The sequence below is a fragment of the Ciconia boyciana genome, chromosome 1, assembly GCF_034638445.1.
Source record: "Ciconia boyciana chromosome 1, ASM3463844v1, whole genome shotgun sequence".
Taxonomy (NCBI): Eukaryota; Metazoa; Chordata; class Aves; order Ciconiiformes; family Ciconiidae; genus Ciconia; species Ciconia boyciana.
In genome coordinates, this window is record NC_132934.1 from 138113563 (window position 1) to 138132366 (window position 18804).

Consider the following 18804-nt stretch of genomic DNA (forward strand, 5'->3'; position numbering starts at 1 on the left):
GTTAGAACGGACATCTTCATGCTGTTCTCTTTTGTTAATTGTATTTCCTTTTAATTTTGCTGGTGTCATTTTGCAAGGTGGGGCTTTGGTTTGAACCCTTCAAATTCACTTGTTCTGGAGGCTTCAGCTGCAAAGATATAGAAGATGGATGTTAAAATGATTCCCTCTTTGTTTCCCCCTTGTCTTGTATGGATCGTCATTGCATTGTGTGTTAGTCTTCTGTTTGAGACACTTGTATGTTTGATCTCTAACTTGATCTGTCTAACACCATTCCTCTCTTACGGGTGCTAGGCCAGGCTAAGTCAAGGTTTCATTTTACGTGGATGAATGTTTTGTTTACAGTATATATTACAAAAGCTCTATCTGAAGTTTTGTGAACTGCTGCAACTTTGCTCACACTGAGGTTTGGAGTAAAACAAACTTCGTCTTCAATGAAAGCAGATTTCAGTCCTTGCTTCTGAAGATCCCAGCATTCGCGTGGCTGCTTGACAAGGGTGAGGGTGGTTTCAGTGTTCTCAGAATTATTTGTGTGGTCTTTGTTTAAAATACGTTTTTACCCATTTCCTCTTTCCATTTCCACAGGGCCTCTCTTCTGCTGCATCATTCTGTGTGTGTAGCCTCATGCGCCCTCCCCCCCACCCCGCTCCCCAGCACTAAAAAATCTTATGTGGTGCCTCTTTCTTTCTTCCACACAGGGATCTGAATCATGTTAGAAATTGTTGCGTTAACTTGTACCTCTGAGGTTTGTTTTAGATTCTGTGGAAGCTCAGGGGATTTTTGAATCTGTTTTGGTTTGGGTTCTTTTTGTAATTTTTTTTTGCAAGTAGTCCAGCCAGTAACTTATACCTTATAATGAAAACTCAAATTGTGGAATAATTGGTCTTTTTGCTTTCCTAGAGTGCCTTGTATACTGTTGTTATGTCCTATATAATTATTACAGTTGAAAACATGGGATTTTGTCAAATACCTTTTATAAGTATTTTTGGTTCTCAGGAATTCAGTAATTCTCCTGTGATCAGGTGAAGTTTGAATCCTATTTCTGTTCTTGATTTCATTAAAACAGCATGTCCTGTAAATTTCCTTTAAAATCATTGACAATGTGTACTGCAGAACTTTGGAGTTCTCTTTGTATGAACGGATACATTGGTGTATACTGTATTAGAGAGACTAGCATTAAAAATGTGTTTCTTGCTTTAAAAGGCAATTTACAAACATTTGTTTTCTCTCTGGCAATCAGCACTCAGGTGGAGTTGAACGTTTGAAAGCAAACTGTTGATCTGAAACATATCTTGTCATTTTAGAGCTATTTTAGTTAACTACAAATCAGAAACAGAGTGTACCCCTGTTTGAGCAACCATGTCAGAGCCTTAGGGTAAGCTTTATGTTGCCCCTTCTCTTCTCTGAGCATGTCAGTTCCATAGTTTTTAATTAAATCAAATTTATAAACTGATAGGAGCAGAGCTTGTATGTAGCTTGCTCTGTAAAGCTTTTAATGCATTTTGGTGCATTCAGAGGTAATAGCACTGGGAGTGTGTATGTATGTCCTTGGTTTTTGCAAATAACCTTGTTATGTTCTTGGTGATTCATCTTGCTGTTTTCTGGCATAAAACTTTTTTTTTTTTTCCAACTAGTGGTAATACTATTCAGTTTTCTGTTAACTCAGTAGAATTTATATTCATCTATTAAGGATGCAAAAGCAAGGGGGAAAATAGGAGGTCAATTTATTTTAGGATAAGTATCTGCAGTTAATGGAGTTACCATGAGGAATTAATGTATCTTGCTATTCATATTCTTTAATTCCACTTGAACTGGCCTCTAGCTATCTTTGCGGATCCATTTTAAAACAAGCTTGAATGCAACTTAAATAGGGTGACTGGAGCAAGGCAACAATAAATACTCTGACTCATCACAGTGCATATTTAGGTATTTAGACAAATATTTAACTCTTAAGTGCAATTTCTCAATCTGGCTCCAAGTAAGCAGGTAAAGAAACAGGCCTTTTTGATCGCATTGATCAGGCAAACGAGGTTGCTTTTACATGAGCTAAGGGCTTCTCTGCTTGAAGCAGAAGTGGGAAAACAAATGGCTATGTATTCCCTGTCACCCGCTATATTTCTTACATTTGGAGGTTTCTTACATTTGGAATTGTCCTTTTTGTCCATGTTGTACCACATGCTGTTCAGGTGGTCCCAGCCCTATGAGCGGTGCTTTCAGCCTCAATGATGGTTAGAAGTAAGCAAATCTCATGAAGGCTGAAGGTCAGGACTATCCCTGCCCTACTGCATTGACCTGCTCTGAGCAACCACAAGCCACAGGAGTGTTCTCGTTTGTTTCAAACGGTGTTTGAGTGGGCACTGTAGATGCAGTCTTACTGATGGTTTAGCTGGGTGTCTTCCTGAGCTCTGTCCTGCCCCAGCAGCCAGGCACTGCAAGACCACCGCCTCTTCGGCCAGCGTGCACCAGTGTTTGCTGCATGCTCTGAGTGAGTGTCACACTTTAAAAGAGTTCCTTGTCTAGAAATTGTGCTGACACTCAAAAAGGGCTGGAAAAAAACCCTATCCTCTTGTGTTTGGTGAATCCTGAGTCTTTTCAACTAACTACCAATGGCTTGGTTTTCATTAGTCCTGGAGGTGGTTGGCTCCCAAAGACCTCAGCTGGAGCTTTGTTTACCTAACATCACTGAAGAGCAACACTTGGAGATGGAGTTACACATTCATGTAAATCTTTCTGGCTTATAAACAATCCTGCTGACACATCCACAGAAGTGAAGGACAAGCCAGGATGCATACCTGCCTTCCCACCATGTTAGCGAGGAGCAGTGCTCAAAAGAAGATGTTTCTTTAGGAAAAGAGACCCTTGTAATCACAAGCATGTCTGCTTTGTATCTTTCTCTTGTGTATATATATATTACAATGTATTAGTTACATCTTCATGTGCGTTTTTATGCTATGTTTGTATATACGGTTCTTTTATTTCTTCTCTGCTGGAAGTATTTCACTGGAGGTTATCCACAAGGTTACCCAATCACCACATTATGGTTGGTCTTTAACAAATGTCATCGGCATTGCCACCACATGAGAGAGCGAGCAAGGCTTGCTGGCTGGCCTTTTGAGGGTGTGACAGGAAACTCTCTTGCTAGAAGATGCTTAAGTTACCTTGCGGAGACCAAGTTGAGTTATCCATTTTGAAATGTTTTCTTTATGAGTACAGGCATTTCTTGTATCCTGTTAAAAAAAAAAAAAAAAAAAAGAGGGCAGCATGCCATGTTCTGATGCAAGGCTAGATTTGCTGGTGTAATACCTAATTGTGAGTATGGACTGTTGTGGTATTTTCTGTGTTGGTGTTATTGAGAGCTCACCTCTGAGTTTTGGACAATTATTTCTCTGAAATACTTTTCCTTAAAAATGCTCTCTTCTCAGTGGTAGCTTTTGTCTTTCAACAAAAATAATTTTAATTAAAAAGAAGGGAAAAAGAGAAGGTTGAGTTTTGACAGCAGCAGAAGTAATTGCATTAGTTCTGGGAATGAAAAGTATACCAACTTGGAGAAAAACTTAAGGACCAAGATATATGTATAGGTAAAGCATAGGTGAACTTACAGTAATAACATCGTTACAGTAATAACATTGATGCACTTGACTTTTACTCACAGCTGTGCTTGCAGAAGGGTGCCTCTTCTACAGCACATAGGCTGAATCTGATGCATAAAAACAACTTATCCAGAAGTTTTTTGGGTCATGTAATAGTTTTGACAGCCTGCTTTCTGTTGCCTTCTTTTGATGCTTGTGTACCTCTTCCCTGCTTCAGGAACAAAACTGTTGTCTGCTCTTTGACCTTGTGCTGGGGAGAGTCTGCGATGATCCTACAGGCCACTTCTTAGTCCTGGGTTTTTATATATGTGTCAGGAGTGTTTGGTAGTTTCCTGGATCGCTTACACTTCCCAGAGGTTTATACCCTCTTAAATGTATTTACATTACTTCCTAAATGATCTCTGAAACATGTACCTCTGGTCTTAGTAAATCTACGTAGGTGTAACCTGAGCACCAAGGAAAATTGTACAATGTAACAAAAAGAAAAAAAAAAAAAAGAATAATAGCTTTTTCTTGAGCTCTTTTAAACATCTGCATGCCCCCCGCTGCTTCGGTACACATCTTTCTCCCATTTGTAGTAGGCTTAGATTGTTTTTAGCACCCGCACTTTACTCTATTTCCTGGAGACTGATGCGATTTAGCACTGCAGAGGGACCAGAGGAAATGATCTCTTGACTGAGTCTATTAATTATCGTTCCCCTGAGAATCTCTTTCTTCTTCAGAAAGAATGGCAATAGCAAACAGAAGCAGCGCTCTGGAAACAAGCTAGTGTAATTACTACTCACATGTTTGGCAAATTAGGGGACTGATCCTTTTCCTGAAGGTTTCAAAGAAGCATATTCGTTCTGTTTTGATGTAACTTTTTATAAGAAAATCAGTCTTTGAGCCTGTAATTCTTCATACTTGCTTGAAGCTTGGAAGTGATTTCTTTGGAAGGAAAATGTTTGGAAAGTTTAGCAAAATTCCATTTGGCCAGTATCTAGGAATGTAAGACACGGGGGGGACCTCCTGGGCTGTGGATCCCTGCCCCTTTCTGTTGCACGCAGCTCTGCGTAATCCCTTACATAAACACAGCAGGCTCTGTGTCTCAGAAGGAGTTTTTCTTCGGTTCACTCCTTCAGCTGAAGGGCTCTTCCAGAGCTCTGTGACTGATAGTCATCTTTTCATATTGGCCTAAATTTATTCTTGGGGCAGCATGAGTTTTTAGCTTAAACTGCACTTTTGCTGCCCTGGTATTTATCCAAGTTTTTCCCCCTTCATTCCGTTTTGGCTGAGGAAGGGGAGCTGGCTCTCTGCTGTGATGGATGTCTTTATTCTGTGCCTCTACCTAGAAACTGTCCTTTGCGCTTGTTGCGTTCCTCAGGTGTGGAGTTCATGCATAGTGGAAACAAATGGCTGCCCGGGAGAGCAGAGTGACAGGGCTCATATCATGGCCCGGAGTCAAAGAGAAAATGTCCTCTGTCCCGATCCCTCCCCCACCCCAACTATAAATGGAGCCCAAGCTTAGCAGTTGACATCAACATTGCAGCATTCTTCATCTGAATGAATACCGCCCTTGGCGACCTTCTCAACTCATGGCTTTTTTTTTTTTTTTTTAATTTCCTATCTTTTAAATAGATGCCCTAATCAGCTTTATTCTGCAGTTCCTCAGCAGGAGCATCCCTCAGAGACGGGGATCTGCTGCCTCCGCAGGCAGAGGAGAGGGAGGCTGAGCACATACCTAATCTTTCTCACTCTGCTGGAGTTTCTCTTGAAGTGTGTTGTGCATGGCCCCTGGTTTTGGGGACAGAAGAGGGAGAGGTGGAGTTGGGAGGTAGCAAACTGTAGCTACGGGGGATGAAAAAAGAAGGAAAAGGGCAAAGTATTGATGAGAGAGAGAGAGAGAAGGCTATAGCTGAGGAGACCCCACTGCTGTTGTGTTTGGAAGCCAGCCTGCAGCCCGAGCACGGACCCCTTGCAGCCCCCTGCCCTTGCACCGGTACCCCTGGCATGGCCCAAGGTGTATAAAAACTCCTGGCACTTGGAGTAGCAACTGTGGAAGAAGCTCCTAGATGCCTCCCTACCACATTAAACCATAGTAAGTGAAGCAGATGTTCAATGCTGTGGGGAAACGTTTTGCTCATATGAACAGATTTCTTTTGTTTGCACCACTACTACTGTGACAATAACTAATTTTTGTATGGATGGCTTAATTTGCAGGAAGCCTTCAACTTTTACATTTGCCTAGCAATAGTTATGGATACGTTGTCATCGGGAAAATCGCACTTCTGCCTGGAATGTAATATACATTTTTGACAAAGGTGGCTACAGCTTAAAAGAAATAATGTGAACTGCTTCAGTTCCCTTCTCCTTAATTAATTTGCTTCGCTGGTGCTATTCTTTCTGTTTTGCCAAACTTGAGAAAACAGAAAATATAAGATTAAAAAGATGCAGAACAGTACATACTGTTTAAAGAAAATTTGTTGCAAACTGAGTTAATTTAAAAATTACATGTATTTTCCATTCATATTGGCTTTATTCCTCTCTTACATGGCTACACTTAAGATTTAAAATAATTATCTTTGTGCTAAGCAGTGGCCTTTTGTGCTGTGCATGCTCACCAGGGATATGTTGCATTTTCTGGGGGAAATGTAATTTATACTTGTAAAATTTTAAGGATGACATTACAGTAAGTAAAGGGGGTTTTTTTGCATGTCATGAATCTGAATGTGGAAGAAGAGGAACAGATCTATGTATGCCTCATTGTTTAAAGTGTAAATGTGCCAGCTCTCTCCTACATCTTTTTCCCCAGGGCTGTAAAGTTCTAGTAGCACTTAGCAAAATGTTCAAAGGAAGTACATGCCAATATGATTTTAGGGACGGCATAAGGCATTTTGCAGTAGTGACTCATGCAAAATGTTAATAAATACAACTGCACTCAAATTGCTTAAAGCTGCCTTTGTTACACTACAGAGGTGAGAGGTGCTTCTGAAATGCCAAATCAAGATTAAATTGTCTTCAAACTTCTCCATCTGTAAACATCTGTCTAATGTAGGTAATCTTCTGATTGGCTAATTCTCTGACATTTTTTGGCAGGAAGGGTCCACAAACTTAAGAAGTTTTATAAAGCCTGGCGAAGTTTATGAAGTTTTCAATTTTTCTGTCATTAGGAGTACTTTAAAAATGGATTCGGATGAGTTCTGAATGAAATAAACAGTTACGTTGGTTGTCCTCCCCAACCTGTTCAGGCAGTGCCAGAATGGTGTGGGGTGGTGAGAAGGTAATTCCAGTTATCGGTGGCCTGGAAGGTCTCCTGGTTGATGGGGTGGAGTGAAGACCCCGTGCACTCCCCCTTGTCCTGCTTTACATTTCCTGGGCAGGTTTAAGATGTGAGGTGCAGTGGGATGGTGTTAGGAGTCTGCTGTAGATGCCAAGTTCAGCTTTGCTCTAGAAGTCCTTAATGTTACTAGAGAAAGAAATACTACTGGGAGATACATGTCTATGGGAAACTTTTATTTCTGAGAGAAGGTACTATTAATAATGATAGGAAGGATATTTCTGGATCTAGTAGTCAACATACTTCTCCTAATAGTTATTGAATTAAAAGATCACTGTGTTTCAGGCTTAGCTTTGGTATGTAGGAATGACCTTGTGGAAGAGCTGACTAACAAAACAGTCCTCGAACAAACGCTTACCATTTAATTAATTTCAAATAGAAAGGTGAACAAAATAAAATCAGAAATCAAGGGGAAATAATTAAATTAACTAAACTAAAGAGATCGGGGGAGACAACATTTTATTTTTTTAAAACAAAGTCCCCAAACTGTCTGAACCACACAAAATGTTTTACTGGAGATGCAAATGGATTAACTGCTTCAGAATAAAGGGCAAGCAGAGATCCTGCAATGCAGGCTGTGGCTTGGAGGTTAAAGGCTTCTGTGAAAATTGTCAGAAGTCAAGCTGAGCTCTTTACAGAGGAAATTAATGCAAACAGAAGAGGTTCTTTAGACATAAGAATGAGGATTGAAATGGAGCCACAATGCATTGAAGGTGTAGTATACCTTAAGAATAATCTAGATACTATCTCAAAACAAGATATATTTTCTACCTCCACTCTCAATAACAATGATTACATTGGAGGATGCTGTATTAAAACCAAGATAACTTGTGTGAGGGCCTGAAAAAGAGAATCTCTGATTTATGAATGAAACCTAAGTGTCTGATCTTCCTGGATCCTGAGACCTGTATGATAGTCATCCCTAAGTGACCATGAGAATGCCACAAGGTCAAAAGTCATGTATGTTTTCTTCCTCCTAACTTACCTTGATTGTTCTCGTAAAATATATTACTTCTCTCTGCAAGTCTTGCATTCGCTGTTTCATTAGACATCTCAAAATATCGTAGGGGACTGACACATAAAATTTAAAATCTGATCTCAAGCATTTTTGATAGATCAGTCATTTCAGAGCTGCTCACATATGACTGGAGAATAACAAATATATTCCTTGCTGATGAGAAGAAGCAAAAATGTGACTCGGGCACCTATACATTGATTATTCTGACATCAGTTGTGTGAAAGGCTTTAGAACAAGGAAGTCATTATTGAAGACAAGAAATAATGATGAATGGAAGATGAGAGAAAGATGAAGCATAATTTTACCATAGCCAGATTGTGCCACAAGAATTTGATGGTTCTCTTTGATAGTTGTTGCGTTTCTGAAAAGTGTATGGGTTGTTTTTTTTTTTTTTTTCTTCTTTTCAAAGCACAAGCCTTGTAGAATATATCAGGTGTTAGATTTTTGGTAGAGAAAGGGAAGTGTTTATACCATTGCAAAGAGCACTGGTACAGTTTCACTGGGAATCTGAGTACATTTCCAGTGTCTCATGTTCAAGAAAGATAAATTAATGTCTGGAGGAATTGTAAGAAAACATTTAAGGCAATAGAGGTACTCTCATCTTGAGGACTGGAGGAGAATAACTTTGCTTAGCCTAGCGAAAGGGAAGGTCAGAAGGGTGTGATTATTCTAAATGACTATATCAAGGGAATAAACAGAAAAGAAAGAGAATTCTTTCCATTAAAGCACAGCAGTGACAACAAATGAATCATAAACTAGGCATAAATAAACTCAGGTCAGCAATTAGGAGGCTTCTGCTATGGAAGCAGGGTGTTTCTCAAACAACCTCTCAGTCAGATGATGCTCACCTTCCTCTTCTCATGTTCCCTCATCAAAAGTGTTGTCTGGAATAGGAAATACCTGTTCTGACCAGGACTTGAGGTCCACAAGAAGTATTGGTTTTCACAGAAGAACTACTTTAGATCAAAAAGATTTGCATTGAGGAATTTGTGGTGGTTTCTGTGTGTAAAGCCTATTAGCATTGTGTATATCTGTTCAAAGGCTCATATTCCACTCTGAATATATGAAAAATAGAGTGTTGAGTATCCATGGAGACAAAATGTGCTGGAGGACATAACTAAAAAAGTTATATTTTTGTCTCTAGACTTTTTTATTGAATGGAATGTATTTACAATGGAGGCAGATCATTTTATAACACACAAAATCCTATATGCCATTTAGTCTTCTGGGCTTTAAAGTACATCAATATCATGAAGGCAGGAAATGCGGAACTTAAGCAAAGAAAGATTGGTAGTCAAGTGCATTAGGAAAATGAAGATTGAGCTTTAGTGTCACTGGGGCAGAAAAATAGCTTGTAGTTCTAGTGCAATGATTTAATCCAGTTCCATTTTCCCACTTTCCTTTTTTTGTAGGGTACTTTTATATTATTTTTTAATTCATTTATTTTAAGTCTTCTGCTGAGTGGAAGAAATGTCACTCGGCCATCCCTTCCCCTCTGGTGAGGAATGAGATGGTGTTTTTGTCCCCATGTGTATGGGGACAGAGCATGGTTTGATTCTTGCAGAGGGACAGACAAGAGCCCTGGGAAGTGCTAGCAACCTAGTCCAGCAAATATGTGAGGGTGGTGGTTTGTTTTTTTTTTTTAAAGACAGAAGCTATGCAGCCTTAAAAGGACTTGTTTAAATTTTAGTGTGTGTGCTGAATATGTCAAGTTTGTAAAGAGCCAGCGATTCTTCCATCCTTTTAAAGGGAAAATTATAGAATACTTCGCATACTGTTTCTCACCAAAATGCAGATTCTATCTCTTGCTATGGGTAGCATCATAAAACTGAATTTAGTGAGAAACAGTGTGTGGACTGTTTTCACAATTTGCCATTTAAAAATGGGTCGGGAGGCCAGGATCTGCTGGCTTCTAACAACCTTGACATAGTGCACTCAGAAGGAACCCCCTCTCCTCCCCCTCACCCTGCAAACCTAAACAAGTCCTTTTAAGGCTATATGAGAAGGATGGCTGATAGCTAAGGATATAGGTGCTATATAAATCATTAAACAAGTGAATTAAATAATATGGGAAGGACTGGAGTGAAATGGAAACCAGAAATGTCAGCAGAAATGCAAGGCTCCATAGAAATTAGCTGGAGGTTTGATGCATTTCATGGCTGCTTTGCCTTAAAATTGGTTCAGATGGTTGGGGAGTATATGATATATTCCTATTGTGTAAGCATAGCTGAGCTAGGGTATCAAAGAAGGGTCTGAAGAGTGTTTTACAAACACTCGGTAATTGGCTTCCATGATTTGCTAAAGAATGCAGTGATGGAGGCTTTTTGGATTTCAGTGTATATGGTTTGCTAATGGGGAACTGAGTGGCCTGTCATTTTTTCAGAGTGCTTCCTTGGCTTATGGTGACTTTGTGGCAGGCAAATCCTATGAGCCTTTGAACAAAGTGAAAAATGCAATTGCTGCTTCAGGACAGCTTCATTCTTTCCTGTGTGCGTTATATGTCTGGCTTTTCCCATTTCGAGCTCTTGTGATTAGGTCGCACACTACACCTAACTTGCCTCCCACCAGGCACCATGCTTCACTAGCCATCACTGGATTTCACACCGTTCCTCTTCAGTGTGTGGCTTTCTTATGAAATACGTGTTGGGTTAATGGGCATGAGGTGCTTGGCTTTGCAAGCTAATACAGCAATCTTGTTTTCTTTTTCCTGTTCTAAACTTCATTAATTTAGGGATTAGCATGGGTTTAATGCAGTATCACTTAGATTAGCAAAATGTTAAAATCATTTCTGTAAGTCAGATCCCTTAATACATCATCTCATCTGTGAAACTCCTCTGGAATGGCCTTGGCTTAGCTAAGGCTGCTCTCTAGCATTGGTAACAGGCTGTGAGCTGTGATCTGGCTATGAATAAATGTAATGCAGTAAAGTCCATCCTGATAAAATTTTTTGCATTAGTCCTATTATATGTGGAACTTTAAAAACATTTGATTTCTGTGTGGCTTGTAGCTTACCTCTGTCTGTAGGACTCTGATCCGAATTCCTTTAACATGAATGGGAGTTTTCTTCTCTCACTGGAGTCAGTTGAAAAAGTCCATGGTCTCTTCCTCCCCACCCCCCCCAAATATTGCTGGTATGTCAGACGCTCCAGCACTGCTTAAGCATTCTCGGGTGTCTGTCTCATTTTACCTCTGGAAATGGCTTTATTGCCAGACTTCGAATAGTGGCTCTTTAACTGTGCATTGACTTCATCTGTAATCATCATGACATGGAGGGCAGAACAACCTTTGCTACTTCATAGGACTCCTCAGTATTTTATTACTATTATTAACAGGCCATCCCACTGTACAGACAGTACAGGATGCAGCTACATCGAGTTGTGGATAAATGCTTGCCAACCGTGACAAGTTCATCCTCTTTACCTCTGTTAGTAAGGGACACTAGGCTCGTTGAAGGCAAAAGACTCATGCCATCTCTTCATGTTGTCCTCTCTGTAACATTGAGTAAACTTCAGTAGCTGATGCTGTTTTGCCACCAGTGAAAGTCGTGTCACATTTTTCATGGAGTACGCAGTTAACTAGTCCTGCACATTTGAATCCATCTCAGTAGGAAAATGTAGTCAGGAGACACTGAGTTGGGACCGAGCTTTTGTAGAAAAGCATCCTGGCAAGAGGGCAAGGCGAGAGACTTGATTAGGGCAGCACTGTTCCCAGCTGAGTCTCGGGATTAGATAGATGCCAATATTTGTCGGTTTTGAATGGAACTACCCATCAATAACCTTGAGTCCAAAGGGAAGATGCCACTCCGCTCCAGAGGAGTTTCAAGGCAGTGAGATGAACAAAAGCTCCTCAAAGGAAGAAATGGTCTGGCTTATCTTTGTTGTTTTGTGACTTCAGAAAACGTCAGTTTTTATTTTGAGAATTGCTTTCTTTGATTTGTGGTAAAAGACCAGACTGTTTCCTTGGATTTCTTCCCTAGCCACACAGTTTTGGGCAACTTCACATTCAGATTTGAATCTAAATTCTTTGAGTCAGCCTCATCATTGGCATGAAATAATAAAATAAAATCTAAGTGTGATGTATTTCTGTTAAACAGAAAGGTTTATTAGCTTATTAATTTCTTGGGTAGTTTGGTAATGAGTACTCAGGCAAATGTTTTTATTACATTCTTTCTTATTTCATTTTTTGTTTGTCCCCTAAAGGAGAGTTCTTGCCTTTGGCAGTGATTTTTATTGGCCCCATTTAGATGGAGTATAAGTGTGCAGCCAGCACACTTTCTTATGCTGCATAATGAAAAAGTGTGTGCTATCATTTTGAATTATGAAGAAATTAGTTTTCATAATAACTTTGAATATTCTGTGGGGTGTACTTATTTATCAAAATAGGTACTTTTTATTTCAACAATGTACTAATTAGCATGTTAATACTCTTTAAAAATCCAAGAATGACAGCAAAGGTTTGCAGGAAAATAGCATGATGTAATGATTTGTTTTTCTGAAGGATATTTTGCCACTTATTTTCTCAGCTGGTTAGTAAACTACTGTAGATAAAGGTTTCTCTTTATCTGACAGAAATTTTATGGGTTTAAAATAGTTTTTCCTTCCTCTAGGAAGGGTGGAGAATGAAACTAGAAACTCGCTTGAGTCTACCGATAAACTTCAATGAATAGCACTGTCAGCTTAAACCATATTCCTCTAGATGCATTCCTGCCAGTTTTACAAGTACTATCTAATATGACTTGTACCAGGGAAAGATTAGAAGTTATCTTTTTTCTTTCGCTTTATTTTATACGGAATTAAAGAATAGTTAAGATTGGAAGGGCAACTCTGGAGATCATCTAGTCCAACCCCCTGCTCAGAGCAGGGTCAGCTACAGCAGGTTGCTCAGGGCTGTATCCAGTTGTGTTTTGGGTGTCTCCAGAGACAGAGACTACACAACCTGCCTGGACAACCTGTTCCAGTGTTTGACCACCCTCATAGTAAAAAATTCTTTCGTATGTTTAAGTGGGATCACAGTCTGTGCCCACTGTCTCTTGTCCTGTCACTGGGCACCACAGAGAAGAGTCTGTACTTCCTCCCCCCATCAGGTATTTCTGCATGTCGATAAGGTCCCCCTAAGGCTTCTCATCTCCAGCTCTCTCAGCCTCCCCTTGTATGAGCAACGCTTCAGTCTCTTAATTGTCGTTGTGGCCCTTTGCTGGAGGACTTGCTCCAGTAAGTCCCTGTCTCTCTTGTACTGGGCAGCCCAGGACTGGACCCCACATTCCGGATATGTCTCACCCAGGCTGAGTAGAGGGGAAGGATCCTCTCCCTTGACCTGCTGGTGACACTTTGCCTAATGCAACTTGTGCAGCTTAGGAGGCTGTTGGCCTTCTTTGCTGTGAGGGCGTGTTGCTGGCTCATGTTCAGCTTGTTGTCCACCAGAACCAGGACCTCTTTTGCAAAGGCGTTTTCCAGCCCAGCAGCCCTGCTGTATTTGACGTGTATGCTGGACAGTTCTTGCATTATGTCCGTGTGTCCCTAGAGGTCTAGTGGGTCTGCCATGACGTGGGCCTGACGGGCAACCTTGTCATTAAGTTTGTGTATCTTTGTGCAGCATAGGCAATCTGCATACCCATTAACTCGTGCAGCATTTGACATCTGTAGCTGGCTTGTAGGCCTCATGATGCCTACTTGACATAACTGCAGTGATCCGCTAGGAAGCGTGGTCCCAGAGTTGAAATCAATACTGTGTGTGCGGTTTGTGCACACAGTGTAGATAAGAATACACAAGCTTGGTTCTGCACTAAGCTTTCTCTATCCTGGGTACCCTAGTGTCTTACCTTGCACCAAAAGGTGAGCTAGTATCCAAAAGGTTTTGACAAAAGAAGAATTGGTCTTGTTCTCAAAATCCAGTGTAGATCTGTTGCTATTGTATAACCACTTTCCCTGAGTGGTTTATAGATGCAAGTGTTCTCTATTTTAAGTGTGGATCTTTCACTCCTATTAAGGAAAAAAAGCCCCACAAACTTGCTTGTAAACCAACAAAAATTAGTAAGATTCAGGAACAGACATGGTACCTGTAACTAGTCTTAGCTTCCTATTTAAGTTGTGCTGGATTGCAGCTCAACACTGTGTTTTCATGTTTATGAAATAAAGGGAGGTGGAAAGCTTTATGCATGTTTCAGGCCCAAGAAATTCTGCATGCGGACGTAGAAGACATCTTGTGACATTTTTATCAAACGGGAATAATTTTCTGAAACAAAAGCAAGGAAATCAAAGATGCTCTCTAACATTTTCTTTGCAACTTTACACTACAATGCTTTTAAAAAGGCATTAAATATTTCTTTGTCGGATGCAAAGATGCAGTTCTACTTTTCTAAATGCAGAAGACTGTCAAGATGATAACTCTGGTTTTCCAGTCAACACTTTTCTTCCTCTAAGTAAGGAAAACTTTTATTATCCATATAATGCCAATACATGAAAGAATCGCTTTAATGGGCAAACACTCAAAAGTACAGAAGCCTTGAAACCCAGCCTTGAAGTGAAAGTAAGATGTCAAAACAACAATTCTTTTTTATTATTATTATTTAAATTGTATAACCTTGTATCAGTGATGAGAACAGCTAATATTGCCACTGTATTTGGAGCCAAAGTAATTAAATGAATACGAAAGTCCTATGTAAAACGTTTTTCCCTGATTTACTGTCAGAAGATATATTTATCTCAGATGTACAGCATTTAAAAGGTTTAGTCAATTTTAGGCTCATAGTGGTGGTGTTGTCCTGAAAAATGCATGTTGCCCTGCGTTAGGTGGATGAAAACTCCAAAGTAGTTAGTTGTTTAACTCCAAATGTTCACCAGAACAATGAAGAATTAAACTTGCCTTTAGCTGTTCATCAACAGTCAGTCCTACGTAGTAGCAACTAGATAAGAAATAGAAAAGATAAATGCCTGAGTCTATACATTAACAATTATAAATATTCAGGAACTTCTGGAAAAGAACAGTTTGGTCCAAAAAGCAGATGGACTTTGAAATGAGAGCTCAAAAGTACTTAATTGGTAGTAAGATCCCGTGGAAGACTGGTAGTGTCTTCTAACCACAGACTGCTGTGATGAGCCATGCATACCTGTAGTGAAGAAGAGCACAGCTGTTCCAAGAGAATGAGACAGTTCTGAAGTCCTGAAGTAGCTGAGATAACTCTAGCTGGACCAACCATCTCCACTCAGTGAAAGGAAAGGGGGAGGAAGGAGCAGAGTGCTGAGCTCTTTAGCAGAAAGGGGAGAGAGCCTTTTCTCTCATCTTGGATGCTCCTTAGGACCAGTCAGTTAGCCAAATATTTTTGGTTTTTAGGCTGAGGTGCTTTGTCATCTCTTCATAGCCCTGTTCTGGGCTGTGAGTGTATGCTCTCGGAGATGCACAAGAATGAGGAACGTGTCAGGGCTATCTATGCTGATGTAGAAATGATTAACGATTTAGAGGACTCGCTTTCTAACAATGGCTGATTGTACTTGGGCTGAGCAGTATTCATCTTATGCGATGTTCACAGAGTTGTTGGACTGAACTGCTAGTACTTGTCTGTACCCCACAGAGGAATCTACAAGAACTCGGCTAAGTACCTGTATGTGAAGCCTGTTCATAAATATATAGATATATGAAATGAGATAAGGATGTGTTGGAGGAGAAGAGTTTCATTCCCCTTCCCTTTAAAGGTTCCTGCTCCCATTGAAAGGTTTTTCCTATTGCTGTCCCATGTGTGAAGGACAGTTACTTCTGATAAGCAGGCTTCAAATGTCGTCTTACTGTGAAAATATTACACCTGTGGATACCTCACTCTCCACATCTCTTTTACAGTCCTCTGGCACCTCAGCTCCACTGGAGTTCATTACAGCTCTTGCCAACTCTGGCTGCATGCAAGACCCCTTGGTAGAGTAGAGAGATGTTCTTCATAACTGATGCAGTAGCCTCAGTAGCTTAAGTATTCACTTGAGCTCACTTCTGTTGCTTAGTGTTCACTGAACCTGCAGAAAATCTTTCAGGAACTTTTCTGTTCATGAGATGGAGAACTCTGCATGTATGGTCTTCTCTACACATTATTCTGAACTGTCCTTTAATTCTTAGGAGCTAGGACTTAATGATACTCTTTCCAGCTGGGAAAGAGCAAGTTTCTGTTTGACTATCAGTAGTTAGCAATGTCACATTGTTAATGTTTGGGGAGCATTAATATTTTGTTACATTGACAAACACACATATCCCACTGGCTATTTAGAAGCTCACAGAGGCTGATTTGTTGCAGTACTGCTGTCCGCTTGGAATTTAAAATGGGAAAGCTCCTGTTGTGGTTTAACCCCAGCTGGCAACTAAGCCCCACGCAGCCGCTCGCTCACTCCCCCACGGTGGGATGGGGGAGAGAATCGGAAGGGTAAAAGTGAGAAAACTCGTGGGTTGAGATAACGACAGTTTAATAGGGAAAGCAAAAGCCAGGCACACAAGCAAAGCAAAACAAGGAATTCATTCACTATTTCCCATGGGCAGGCAGGTGTTCAGCCATCTCCAGGAAAGCAGGGCTCCATCATGCGAAATGGTTACTTGGGAAGACAAACGCCATCACTCCGAACATCCCCCCCCTTCCTTCTTCTTCCCCCAGCTGTATATGCTGAGCATGATGCCGTATGGTATGGGATATCCCTTTGGTCAGTTGGGGTCAGCTGTCCCAGCTGTGTCCCCTCCCAACTCCTTGTGCCCCCCCAGCCTGCTCGCTGGTGGGGTGGGGTGAGAAGCAGAAAAGGCCTTGACTCTGTGTAAGCACTGCTCAGCAACAGCTAAAACATCCCTGTGTTATCAACACTGTTTCCAGCACAAATTCAAAACATAGCCCCATCCTAGCTGCTGTGAAGAAAATTAACTCTATCCCAGCCCAAACCAGCAGAGTTCCCTGGTCTGTCCCTTGTGGGACTGCTTCCTGGAGTCTGTGGCTATGTTCCCGAGTCCATCAGAGAAACTCTTCCTCAGTAGAGTGAAATTAATATTAAACATCCCCTACTAACTCTACCACCATATCTTTACAAAAGACTTCGTACCTCTCCTTTTTTTTCCCCAGCTGTTCCCTCAGTGTCTCAGTCAAGGTGACCAAGGCTGATTGCCACGTACACAAAATCCTCTTTACTCTGGCAGTGTATGTGATTATTCTTACGTTGGATGTATTTATAACTAACAGGACCAGGCTCAATGTAATATTGAGGCTCAGTATAATATCATTACATGAAAGAAGGGCTATTCTGGCATACATCAGTTAAATCATCCAGATGGTAGAAACCACTACTTTTGGGTTTGTTTCCCTTTTTTTTTTTTTTTTTTAGATTCTGCTTTAGGAATTGCTTGTTCACTGGTAATACTGAGAAGACAGACATGGGGCCGTTTGAGGGGTAGCAGTCGGCATGTGCTTTACGTGTGGTAAATGGCCAAGTGTGTGCCGCTGTACTGCCTCACTAAGAGTGGGAGGGGTAACTTCTTGATGAGAGTTTTTTGAAGTGGGAAACTAGCAGGGTGGGAGCCCCTTGTGAGAGTACAAGGCAATATAAACTTTTGTTAGTGTAACTAACGGGAGGGTTTGAGGGTGGGGTGTTGAAAAGGCTGAATGCTTTCTGCTTGAGGCTTGTCACCTTGGGTACAGGGATTGGCCCCGTCTGTTGTCAGTTAAGGTGATCACTATTTGTTCTTCAGGCAGCGTGATGTTTTCTGTCAGGTGGTGTTATCATGTCTGCTTTTGACTCTCCATTACGTAAAATATTTATGGGAGCGACAAAACAACTCTCCTCTTCTCACGCACCCGTATTTTCTTTGGTAATGCTGTTGGAGCCCAGCCCTTTGTCCTCTTCACATTTAGCTTTGAGAAGACATCGCTGAAGACCATCATGCTAAGGAAGGAAATGAGGAGATTTGGATCATTAAAAAAAAAAAATAATTGAAGGATCCTTGCCATACTAAATTTTTACATGTAATAAGAATGTGTCTCTTTATATTGACCCAGCTGAGCACCATGATAGTGTCCAGCAAGAATCTGGCTGTGGTGGCCTGCCCGTGCCTGACCTGCCTGTGGGCCAGGAGGGTTGTTCCTCCTTGGTAAGAAGAGGGGTCGGCCTGACGGTTGTGCATCACATAGAGACGCTCATGGAGGAAGTATGCATGCCGCCCCACGACACGTTGGGCTGTTTGATGTAATTGGTTTATGCTGAGAGCAAAACTTTTATTACAGTCTAGTAGGATGGCAAACTGCAATCAAAACAGTTACATTCGTGCATGATGTGAAGAAGCTTATTTAATCCTCAGGCAGGTTTCAGAGGTCAGGTCCTTTCATCCCGCTGCCTTGTCTTGGCAGAGGCCCAGTGCCGAGGGTGAGTCCTGTCCTCGCTCTGTAATTCCTCCTCCAGACAGCCTCCCCAGCCAGAAGAGACTCTGTCTCTCTCAGCTGTATTATCTCCCTGGACCTGGTGAATGCACGCACAGGGAAGCTGGGCTGGAAATGTGTGTTGCTTACTCATCTTGTAAAGCAGTTCTCGATGACCTAGTTCCCTTCAGACCCCCAGTCTCCTCCTGTCCTCTCTGGGGTTGCATACGTGCGAGGGTTTAGGGAGCCGGGACGTGTGGAGGCTGCTGCGGTTGGCAAGAGATGAGGGGAGAGACGTGTAGGTTCCCAAGTAGGTACAAGGAGATGGCACCAGACACAGGCGGGAGGTGAGAGGGCTGATTTACTGGTGTGTGTGATTTAAAGGGAAAAGGAGAGCTAGCAGGCCGAGAAAATGGCAGACTGCAGTATGTAAGGGGAAACGTGGAGCAAGACTTGAGAAGAGAGAGAAGCAGCAGAAGGATGCGGTCTGTTTGAAGCTGCTCCACTTGCTCAAGAGAAA

The 18804-nt window shown here is 41.3% G+C and overlaps 1 protein-coding gene across 5 annotated transcripts in view; it reads left to right on the forward strand.

Annotated features, from left to right (window-relative positions):
• The window catches only part of ARHGAP6 (Rho GTPase activating protein 6), a 339527-nt gene that overhangs the window by 180151 nt on the left and 140572 nt on the right, over positions 1-18804 (forward strand). Inside the window, exon 1 of one of the 5 annotated variants that reach the window (XM_072849495.1) lies at positions 5646-5664. The exons of the other annotated variants lie outside the window; for them this stretch is intronic. The gene's annotated coding sequence lies outside the window, so the exon portion shown is untranslated. Of the gene's footprint in view, positions 1-5645; positions 5665-18804 lie in introns of those variants that run through there. 5 annotated transcript variants of the gene reach the window in all.